We start from the raw sequence: 11,010 nt of genomic DNA on the forward strand, positions 1-11,010 counted from the left end.
TTCGCTGTGCCATTTCTGATTTTGTTAATTTGGATATTCTCTCTCTCTGCCTTTTGGTGAGTTTGGATAAAGGTTTGTCTATTTTTTTTATTTTCTCAAAGAACCAACATTTTGTCTCTCTGATTCTTTGTATTATTTTCTTTGTTTCTATTTTGTTGATTTTAGCTATCAATTTGATTATTTCCTGTCATCTAGCACTCCTAGGTGAGTTTGCTTTTTTTTTTCTAGAGCTTTCAGGTAGCCTGTTAACTCGCTAGTGTGGGGTTTTCCCATATTATTTATGTAGACATTTAGTACTATAAACTTTCCTCTTAACACTGCTTTCATTTTGTCCCATAAATTTGAGTATGTTGTGCAGTACTTTTCATTGAATTTTAGGAAGTCTTTATTTTCTTTATTTCCTCTTGACCCATTGGTGATTCAAATGAGCACTGTTCAGTTTCCATGTGTTTGTGGGCTTTCTGAAATAGTGTTGCTGTTGATTTCTAACTTTAAGCTATGGTGATCCGATAAGATACAGTCATTCTAGAGATCTGTCTAGAGACTTTCCCAAAAACTAGCACTAGATCTACCATAGGGTCCATATTTGATGTTAGGATTTCTCTGGTTAGGTCTGATTCTATCTACTTTCTTTTTATTTTTTTATTCATCTAGTTGGTTTTTGGTTTTGTGCTCTTTTATTCTGCTTTCTCTTGGGTTGTGGGATCTATTAATGATTTAAGTCTTTGAAGATTTATTCATTCTTAGCTATCTATTAGACATTGCTTTGTTATTTTAACAATTGCTTTAAAGAGTATTACATATACCTTTATATTAACCAAATATAATTTCACAATTGTGCATGTTCTGGGTATGGTGGTCTACACAAAGAGTTTCATGAGAGCCATAGAGAGATCCTGTCTCAAAAAAAATTGAAAATATAAAATATCAGGCAGGAGCTAAGACTCTTACACATTCACATATCTGTCCCAGCTTTCATAATTTTATTGTCAGACATGCTATTTCTTTTTAAATTTTATTGAAAAGAGATTCTCCTCTCATACAATGTATTCCGCCCAGCCAGCTCCCCCTCCACAGCATCTGTCTTTCCCAGATCCACTCCTCCTCTGCTTCCCTTCAGAAAAGGGCAGCTGTCCCAGGGCTATCAACCAAACATGACATAACAAGTTACAATAGGACTAGGCACAAACCCTCCTATCAAGACTGGTCAAGGCAACCCAGTAGGAGGAGAAGCATCTCAAGAGCAGGCGAGTCAGGTACACACCCCATCCCACTTTTAGAAGTCCTACAGAAACACCAAGCCAACAGGTACAATATTTATGCAGAGGACCTGGTGCAGACTCATGCAGGCCCCATACTTGCTACTTTAGTCTCTGTGAGCCCATATGAGTGCTGCTTAGTTGATTTGGTGGACCATGTTCTCCTGTTTTCTTCCATCCTCTCTGACTCATGCCATCTTTTCTTTCCCTCTTCTGCCATGTTCCCCAGTCTCTGAGGGGAGGGACCCAACAGAGACCTCCAATTTAGTCTCTCTCTCTCTCTCTATCTCTCTCTCTCTCTCTTTCTTCTCTCTGTATAATGTCTGGTTGTAGGTCTCTGGGCCGGTTCCCATCTGCTGCCAAAAAAGCCTCTTCTATGATGACTAGACAAGGCACCGGTCCATGAGTATAGCAGAATATATCATTAGGAATCATCTCATTGATTGTTGTTTTGTTTTCAAACAGCTGTGTTTGGTTCTACCCTGGGTCTCTGGTCTATCCAGCTTCCATATCTGAAGCTGTCATCAAGGCAGTGCAGGGCATGGGCTCCCTTTCATGGCTTGGGCCTCAAGTTAGACTTACTTGGCCACCCGAACATGTTCTGTGCCACCATTGCCCCAGTGCACATTGCTAGAAGGGCAGATTATAGGTGAAAGATTTGCTGCTGGATTGATGTCCATGTTTCTCTTTCCATAGCCTGCAGAGCACCTACCTTTCCACACCAAAAGGACCAGAACATAGGGGTGAATTCTCCATGCCCACACAAGCTCGAACTTTCTACAGTCAGTAAACATAGTAGATGTTGTCCTCAGAAATGGGGCTCCACTTTCAGTTTTCAGAGATGGTATTTATGGCCTAACACCACCTGGATTTTAGGGATCTTCACAGGGCCCTTTTGGCCAGCAGCTCAAAGGAATGTATCTCAGTCCCAACACTGGAAGCCATGCCTAGCTACAAAAGAAGGCCAGTTCAGACTCCATAGCCTCCGTTACTAGGAGTCCTCACTAGGGTCACACTCATAAACTCCAGGAAGTTTCCACTGCACTACGCTTCCACACATGCCCAATGCTCCCCCAATCCTAGTAGTTTTTACCCGCATTCTCCTCCTTCATCCTTTCTTCCCACCTGATCCTTCCCCCTTTATCCCTATCCTCCTCCAGTCCACCTGCAAAATTCATTCTATTTCCCCTTCCTCTGGAGCCCTCCTCTTTACCTGACCTCTCAAGGTCTGTGGATTGTAGCTTGATTTTCATTAACTGTTAATACTCACTTGTAAGTAAATACATAATGCCATATTTGTCTTTTTAGGTCTGTGTTAACTTATTCAGTGTGATATTTTTTCTAGTTACATCCAATTGCCTGTAAAATTCATAATTTCATGACCCTTACCCAGGACCATGCCATCCCATCTCATCCCTGGACCCTCTGCTGGGTCCTTCCCCAACCCCAGAAGACTTCTGACAAACAGGCCCAGACTACACCAGCAAGACCAGGTTAGTAAGCTATACCCTTCCCTGAACTCTTTACCTTCCTACCTTTCCCCAGGCCCACACCATCACAACTCATCCAGGGCCCCACTATTACTCAACCCTGCCCCCAATCCCAGAAAACTTCTGCCAATGAAAAGTAGACCATACCAGCCAGAACCCGAACTCAGAGTAACCTTCTTGTTTTGTGGACTGTCCCTCCCATCTCAGCACCAGCATCACTGCTGGCCCCTATGTCCAGCCCCACTGCTCTGGTTCAGCCCTCACCCATTGATGAGTAGGTGAGGAACCACCTGCCAACTACTGCCACACCACCCTAGATTATGCATCCCAAGAACCACAGCATAGCCCAACCCCTCCCATCTCATCATCTTCTACTTGGCCAGTAATTCCCCACAATTCCAGCAGACTCCGTAGGTACAGATATGATCCACACCAGTTAGAAGAACAGGTGAGTGAGCTGCCTCCCAAATGAGCTGCTCCAATCACCAGATTCTCTATTACCAGGATGCATCCTATGGCCCGCCTCCTCCCATCTCAGCACCAGCATCACTGCTGAGCTCTGCCCCCAACTCCAGCAGACACTTATTGCTCTGTTATAGTCCTCACTAGTTGAGGAATAAGTGAGTGATCCACCTGCCAGCTGGACTGCCACTACCACCCCTGGATTTTGCTCCCTCAAGAACCACACTACTGCCCAACCCTTCCCACCTCATCATCCTCCCCACAACTAGCACTTTCGCACAACTCCAGCAGACTCCTTAAGCTCAGGAACAGTCTACACAAGTCTGAAGAGCTTTTCCAGAAGCCAGGTTGGTCATAGGCACTACAGAAGATATTGTGCCAGCACTGCCTGGATGCTGAGACTGGCGGGGGTGCTGGGATTGAGACACGGAGGCTTCTTCTCGGGTAAAAGAACAACAACCTTTATTTTTCCCCAAGCTAAAGTCTTTTATACCTTTATTGCTTCTGTGGAAAACCACCAGCCAGAAAGAACACAAACATCCTTGTCAATTACAGACAACAAGGAAGTTACCCTGTCAGTCACGGGGAGTGAGGGCATCTAGATCACAACAAGAAGAAAACTCAGGCCATGCCAGATCTGTAAACCCAAGAAGACTTTGGCTTTACTGAAGGCCAGACCAGATCAAGGAACCCAAGGTCCCCAAAACTCCACCAGAGATACCCTACTGGACCTGAAGACCCATAACTCACAAGAAACCTTGGCCACTTGGACCAGAAAACCATAGAGAAAACAGAAACCAAGAGAAAAAATACCCATTCAACAAAAACAAACACAGGAATAAACATAATAAAATTATAATCCTCCCAAATCCAGATGTCTAAATGCCAGTGTAATAACACAATCAATAACAGAAAGAATAATTATGTCACCACCAGAATCCAGCTAAACTATGACAGTAAGACCTGAACATTCCAGTGTAGCTGAAGCACAAGAAAAAGAACTTAAAAATAACTATGAAGAGGATAGAGACCCTTAAAGAGGAAAAGAAAAACACCCTTGATGAAATGAAGAAAAAGACAAACAAAAAATGGAGGGAATCAATAAATCCCTTAAAGAATGACAACAAAGTGAAGAAAAAACAAACAGGTGAATGAAACAGTTCAAGACTTGAAAATAGAAATAGAAGGAATAAAGAAAACACAAACTAAGGGAATTCTGGAAATGGAAAATCTGGGTTATCAAAGAGGAATTGCAGATACCAGCATCATCAACAGAATATAAGAGATGGAAGAGAGAATTTCAGGCATTGAGGATACCACAGAAGAAATAGATTCATCAGTCAAAGAAAAATTGTTAAATTCATTAAATATACAGATTCAGTACAATCTGCATCAAAATCCCAATACAATTCTTCATAGAGCTCAAAAGAACAATATCAACTTCATATGGAAAAACAAACAGCCCAGGATAGCTAAAACAATCATGTACAATTAAGGAAATTTCTTTTTTTATTTGTTTTTGTTTTTTAAAGACAGGGTTTCTCTGTGTAACAGTGCTAGCCCTTGTAGACCAGGTTGGCCTTGAGCTCACAAAGTTCACCTGTCTTTGCCTCCCGAGTGCTGGGATTAAAGGAATCCCTGCCTGGCAATAAAGGAACTTCTGTAGGTATTGCCATCCCTGACTACAAGCTCTACTATAGAGTTATAGTAATGAAAACAGCTTGGTATTAGCATAAAACAGACACAGGGATAAATGGAATCAAATTGAAGACCCTGACATAAATTCACACACCTATGAACACATGATTTCTGACAAAGAAGCCAAAAATATACAATGGAAAAAGAAGGCATCTTTAAAAACTGGTGCTGGCATAACTGGATGCTGGCATGTAGAAGAATGCAAATTGATCCATATCTATCACCCTGCACAAAACTAAGTACAAGTGGATCAAAGACCTCAACATAAATCTGGTAGAAGAGAAATTTGGAAATAGCCTTGAACTTACTGGCACAGGAGAAAATGTCCTGAATAGAACATTTGTAGCACAGACACTAAGATCAATAATTAATAACTGGGACCACATGAGACTGAAAAGCTACTGTAAGCCAAAGGACACTGTCAGTAGACAAATCACCAGCCTAAAGAGTAGGGAAAGATATTCACTAACCCTACATCGATCAGGCAACTGATCTCCAAAATATATAAAGAACTCAAGAAACAAGACATCATAAAACCAAATAATATAATTAAAAATTGGGGTATAGATCTAAACAGAATTCTCAACAGAAGCATCTCAAATGGTAGAGAAACACTTAACAAATTGTTCAACATCCTTAGTCATCAGGGAAATGAAAATCAAAATGACTTTGAGATTCCATCTTACACCTGTCAGAATGATCAAAATGAAAATACCAATGACAGCTTATTCTGAAGAGGATGTGGAGCAAGAGAAACACTCCTCCATTGCTGGTGTGAGTGTAAATTTATACAGCATGTTTGGAAATCAGTATGGCAAATTCTCAGAACATTGGGAATCAGTCTACCTTAGGACCTCGCAATACCACTCTTGAACATAAACCCAAAGAATGCTCAGTCATACTACAAGGACACTTGTTCAATTATGTTCAAATTCATAGCAGCTTTTTGGTAATATCCAGATCTCCCTGGGAAGGAGAAATAGAAGAGATCTCCTGGGTGGACTGGAAGTGGGTGGGGGATAGGTACATGAGAAAAATTAGGTTGGGGTTGGATAGAGGTGGGGAGTAAGTGAAAGGGATGACTGGATGGGGGAACAAGATATTTCATTCTTAGGTAGAAACCTAATATAAGGGGAAGTCCCAGGAATCTACAAGGATGACCAAAGTTAAGCCTCCCAAGCAATAGTGAATACATAGCCTGAACTGGCATATCCTGTGTTCTAGTGAAAGGATTGGGACACTACACTACAGCCAAATATTAGGCTAAGCATAAGGGATCCTGCTAAAGAGAGGGAGAAAGGATTGTAGGAGCCAGATGGGTCAAGGACACCACAAGAAAACCCAAAGAAACAACTAACCTGGGTTCCTAGGGGCTCACAAAGACTGAATCAACAGCCAAGGAGCCTGCATGGAACTGACCTCGGCCATCTACATATTATGAGAGTTGTGTAGCTTAGTCTACTTGTGGGACTCCTAGAGGGATCGGGGGCTGTCCCCATGGCTATGGCTGGCTCTTAGGAACCTGTTCTTCATACTGGGTTGCCTTGCCCAGCCTTAATACAAGTGTAGGAGCTTAGTCTTACCTCAACTTGTTATGCCATGTTTTGTTGGCTGCCATGGGAAGCGTGCCCCTTTCTGAATAGAGAAGGAGAGCATGGGGGCAGGAAACAGGAATGGAGGGAGGTAATGGGAGGAAAGGAGGGAGGGGAAAGTGTGGTTGGGATATAAAATAAATAAATAAATAAATTACCTTAAAAAGAGAACAGGAAAAAATAGTTTTGTTATACCCAAACCACTCAATAAAATCTTGGAAGGCAAAAAATATATAAATATATTTTAAGTAAATATAATCCACCAGAAGATGCATAAAAGGTCCCTGATAGAATTTAATACCCCTTCATAATAAAAGTCCTGGAGACATTAGGAATACAAGGAACATACCTCAACATAATAAAGGTAATTTATAGCAAACCTATAGCCAACATCAAATTAAATGGAAAGAAACTTGAAGCATTTTCACTAAAATCAAGAACAAGACAAGGTTGTCCACTCTCTCTGTATCTATTCAATATGGTATTTGAAGATCAAGCTAGAGCAAAAAGACAACTGAATGTTGATTGGGGTTTCTATCCCACCAGGTCCCAAAGCTGTTTAGTCCCAAATAAACACACAGAGGCCTACAATAATTATAAACTGATTGGCCTATTAGCTCAGGCTTCTTCTTCTTAACTCCTTCTTACAACTTAAATTGGCCCATTATCCTTGTCTATGTTAGCCACATGGCTTGGTACCTTTTTTGGTGAGGCAGTCACTTCTTGTTTGCTTTGTGTCTGGCTTCCTCTCTGTCTGGATGATAACTGCAGACTGAAACTTCCCTCTTCCCAGAATTCTCGTTGCCCCACCTCTACTTCCTGCCTGGCCACTGGCCAATCAGAATTTATTTAAAATACAAGTGACATAGTACAGGCCATTGTCCCATAGCAACTGAAGAAGATCAAGAGGATACAAATTGGAAAGGAAGAAGTCAAACTTTCACTATTTGCAGATTATATGATAGTATACATAAGTGACCCCCAAAATGCCTCTAGGTAATTCCTACAGCTAATAAACACTTTTAGCAAAGTGGCTGAATATAAGACTTAAAAAATTCAGTAGCCCTCCTACATACAAATGACAAACAGACTGAGAAAGAAATCGGGGAAATCACTCTTCACAATAGCCTCAAATAATATAGAATATTGTGGGGTAACTCTAACCAAGCAAGTGAAAGACCTGCATTATAAAAATAAGTCTATTGGGACTGGAGAGATGGCTCAGTGGTTAATAGCACTGACTGCTCTTCCAGAGGACTCTGGTTCAATTCCCAGCCCTCATATGGCAGTTTACAATTCTGGTTCCAGGGGACCTAACACCTTCATACAAATGCACATAAAATTAAGTAATAATTATTGAAAACAAAAAAATAAAAAACCTTCAATTCTCAGTCCTGCTTCCCGGTACCTGGACTGAAGATATTGCCCCCACCCTGATCTGCCAAGCCCTCCCAACTCCAAAAACCCTTGGGTCTTCTTTGATTTGAACATGGACAGGGAGCAAGTTGGATGAATTGTTTTAGAATTGTTGGCAGATGTAAAATTTTCTTGCATTGTGTACAGGAGAAAAAGGCACTGGATCCACAATTGAGAAACCTCTGCATTTTAAAGGATGCCATTTCCATCAAGTTACTAAGAGACTTATGATTCAAGGCAGAAACTTCTCAAGTCAGAATGGGATAGGTGAAGAAATTACTTATGGAGAAAAATTTGAAAATGAAAAATCTTTACAAGCATGGTCAAGAGGGTTTGCTGAGCATGACAAATGCAGGCCCCCAATACAATTGGGTCTCAGTTCAGTATCACAATATTTCCGACTCCATAATGATGGGAAATGTAGTATTTGGTCAAGTAATTGAAGGAGTAGGTGTGGCAAGGATGCTTAATAATGTAGAAGTGAGTGGCAAAAAAAAAACAACAACAATAAAAAAAAACCCTGCCAAACTCTGTGTTGTTATAGAATGCAGAGACCTAAAAAGAGAAGGTGATTGGGGAATATTCCCCAAAGATGGCTCTGGTGACGGCTGTTCTGATTTCACCAAGGATATAGGTATAGATTTAAAAGATGTAGGTAAGAATTTGTTAATAGCTAAAGACTTAAGAAATGGAAACAATTTTTTCAATTCTCAAAACTGGAAGATAGCTTCTAAAACATGTAAAATTTTTAGGGTGTGTGGGTAATTCAAAGGCTTTTATTGAGACAGCAGATACATCCAGACTGCAACCTATATCTTTAAGCTGTTTACCGAGTATTGGTGCTTGTAAATTGAAGATGTCAAGTTGGCAGGGAGCAACTGGCAGTTGTTTGGAGGCTTTTGAAATGGGCCCATCAAATACCAAAGCACTATATATAAATTGCAAGGATGGCAAGGATTAAAAGAATATGATCCAGCATTGGCCAATCTTTTTTTTTCTTTTTTAAACTGATTTTTATTGAGCTCTACATTTTTCTCTGCTCCCCTCCCTGCCTCTATCTTCCCCCATTCAACCATCCCCCAAGGTCCCCATGCTCCCAATTTATTCAGGAAATTTTGCCTTTTTCTACTTTCTACTTCCTATGTAGTTTAGTTCTACGTACGTCCCTCTTAGTGTTCACATTGTTGTCTAAGTTCTCTGGGATTGTGGTTTTGTAGGCTGGTTTCCTTTGCTTTATGTTTAAAAACCACTTATGAGTGAGTACATATAATATTTGTCTTTCTGTGTCTGGGTTACCTCACTCAAAATAATGTTTTCTAGCTCCATCCATTTCCATGCAAAATTCAAGATGTCATTATTTTTTCTGTTGTGTAGTACTCCATTGTATAAATTACCACATTTTCCTTATCCATTCTTTGGTCGAGGGACATTTATAGTCAAAACAATCCTGTGCAATAAAAGAACTTCTGGAGGCATCACAATCCCTGAATTCAAACTCTACTACAGAGCTACAGTACTGAAAACAGCCTGACATTGGCATAAGAACAGACAGGAGGACCAATGGAACTGAATTGAAGACCTGGATATTGATCCACACTCCTCTGAACACCTGATTTTTGACAATGAAGCAAAAAATATTAAATGAAAAACAGAAAGCGTATTTAACAAATGGTGCTGTCATTGGTCAATCTTAGGGAGACACAGGAGGTAGTCCCAGGAGATAGAGCTGCTATCCAGGAAGAAAATTGCTTAAATTCATACAAATGATAAAGGCACAGAAAGGTAAAGAGAAGGAAATACATGCAAAAATGTTTGCTTAATGTCTTAAGTTTTTGCTTAACTATTATACATCAATTATATAAAGGATAATGTAAGTTACTATAATACACGTGATCCCTGATGGGTATGCCTTGATTCATTGTCACTATTGTTTACGTACGAGTACTGACATATAAGTTCTTTCTTAATAAAGTACTATGTAATACAAAAAGAAAATCTTCCGGTCTTTGAAGAGAGATAGATCTTCCATGCCCTTGGATCAACAGGATTAACATAGTAAAAAATGACCATTTTACCAAAAGCAATTTACAGACTCAGTACAATACCCAGAAAATTCCAACACAATTCTTTCCAGACCTTGAAAGAACAGTACTCAGCATCATACAGAGATGTTATTTCTCTATATATGGCATACACTCAATAATATATACATTTCTTTAAGCTAACTATTTTAAAGAGTAAATAAGCAACAGAAAAACCTAAAGTAGTTACACCACATGGTTTATTTGATTTGGGCACTACCTGGTCCTTTATTTCTTTTATTAAATTTTTTCATTTATACGCCAACCATAGTTTCCCCTCCCTCTTCTCTTCATATTCCAACCCCCACTCCTGTCTACTGTCCCTATACTTTCCTCCTCCTTCAGAAAGGGACAGGCCTCCCATGGGAGTCAACAAAGCATGACAAATCAAGTTGATGCAGGACTAATTACCCACCCCCCACCCCCAGCATCATGGCTGAGTGAGGCATCCCAGCACTGGCAATAATTCCTGGCCCTTCCTATGGATCCCTGTTTCCCTCTAGATCCATTTGCCTTCCCCCTGAAGTGCTTCCTTAGCCATTCTGGGTTGACAGAGTTGTTTCCCTTCGCCAGTTAAAGATTTTGCCAAGCAGTCCACTTGTTCACCACGTCCCCACTGAGAAACAGCCCATCACCATCCTCACCTCTATTTCTCTGGACTTACCATGATTCCTTGCCCCCTCCCCCAGGTACTTTTGTTTTGTTTTTTATATCGAGTTATCATGTGCTTCAGTCAGCTTTCCTTAGTATTCCCTGTGCTTAAAGTTCATGGAACTTAAATCTATGACTTTGTAATTCATCAGACATGGATCTTAAAAAGTATTTTTATTCAGGTATCTCCCCTTGAAAGAGATGCTAATTGTCTGTGTCTTAAAGCTCACTGGTACTTTAATTGTTGATTTTGTCTCCCCCTCCCCCATATATTTCATTTTGTAGTTTCTATTGCCGGGTCTTTGGGTTCATGAATCCTTTGTCATGTCTGAGCTTACCCAGTACAGTTTTTATTTTCCAT

General features: G+C 40.4%; 1 pseudogene; it reads left to right on the plus strand.

Annotated features, from left to right (window-relative positions):
- The first annotated feature begins 2,979 nt into the window (after positions 1–2,979).
- On the plus strand, positions 2,980–9,737 carry LOC121439829 (annotated as a pseudogene).
- Positions 9,738–11,010: the final 1,273 nt, after the last annotated feature.

This window comes from Microtus oregoni, unplaced genomic scaffold (genome assembly GCF_018167655.1).
Source record: "Microtus oregoni isolate MIOR12 unplaced genomic scaffold, Mior012 000063F_ref0000156, whole genome shotgun sequence".
Classification (NCBI taxonomy): domain Eukaryota; kingdom Metazoa; phylum Chordata; class Mammalia; order Rodentia; family Cricetidae; genus Microtus; species Microtus oregoni.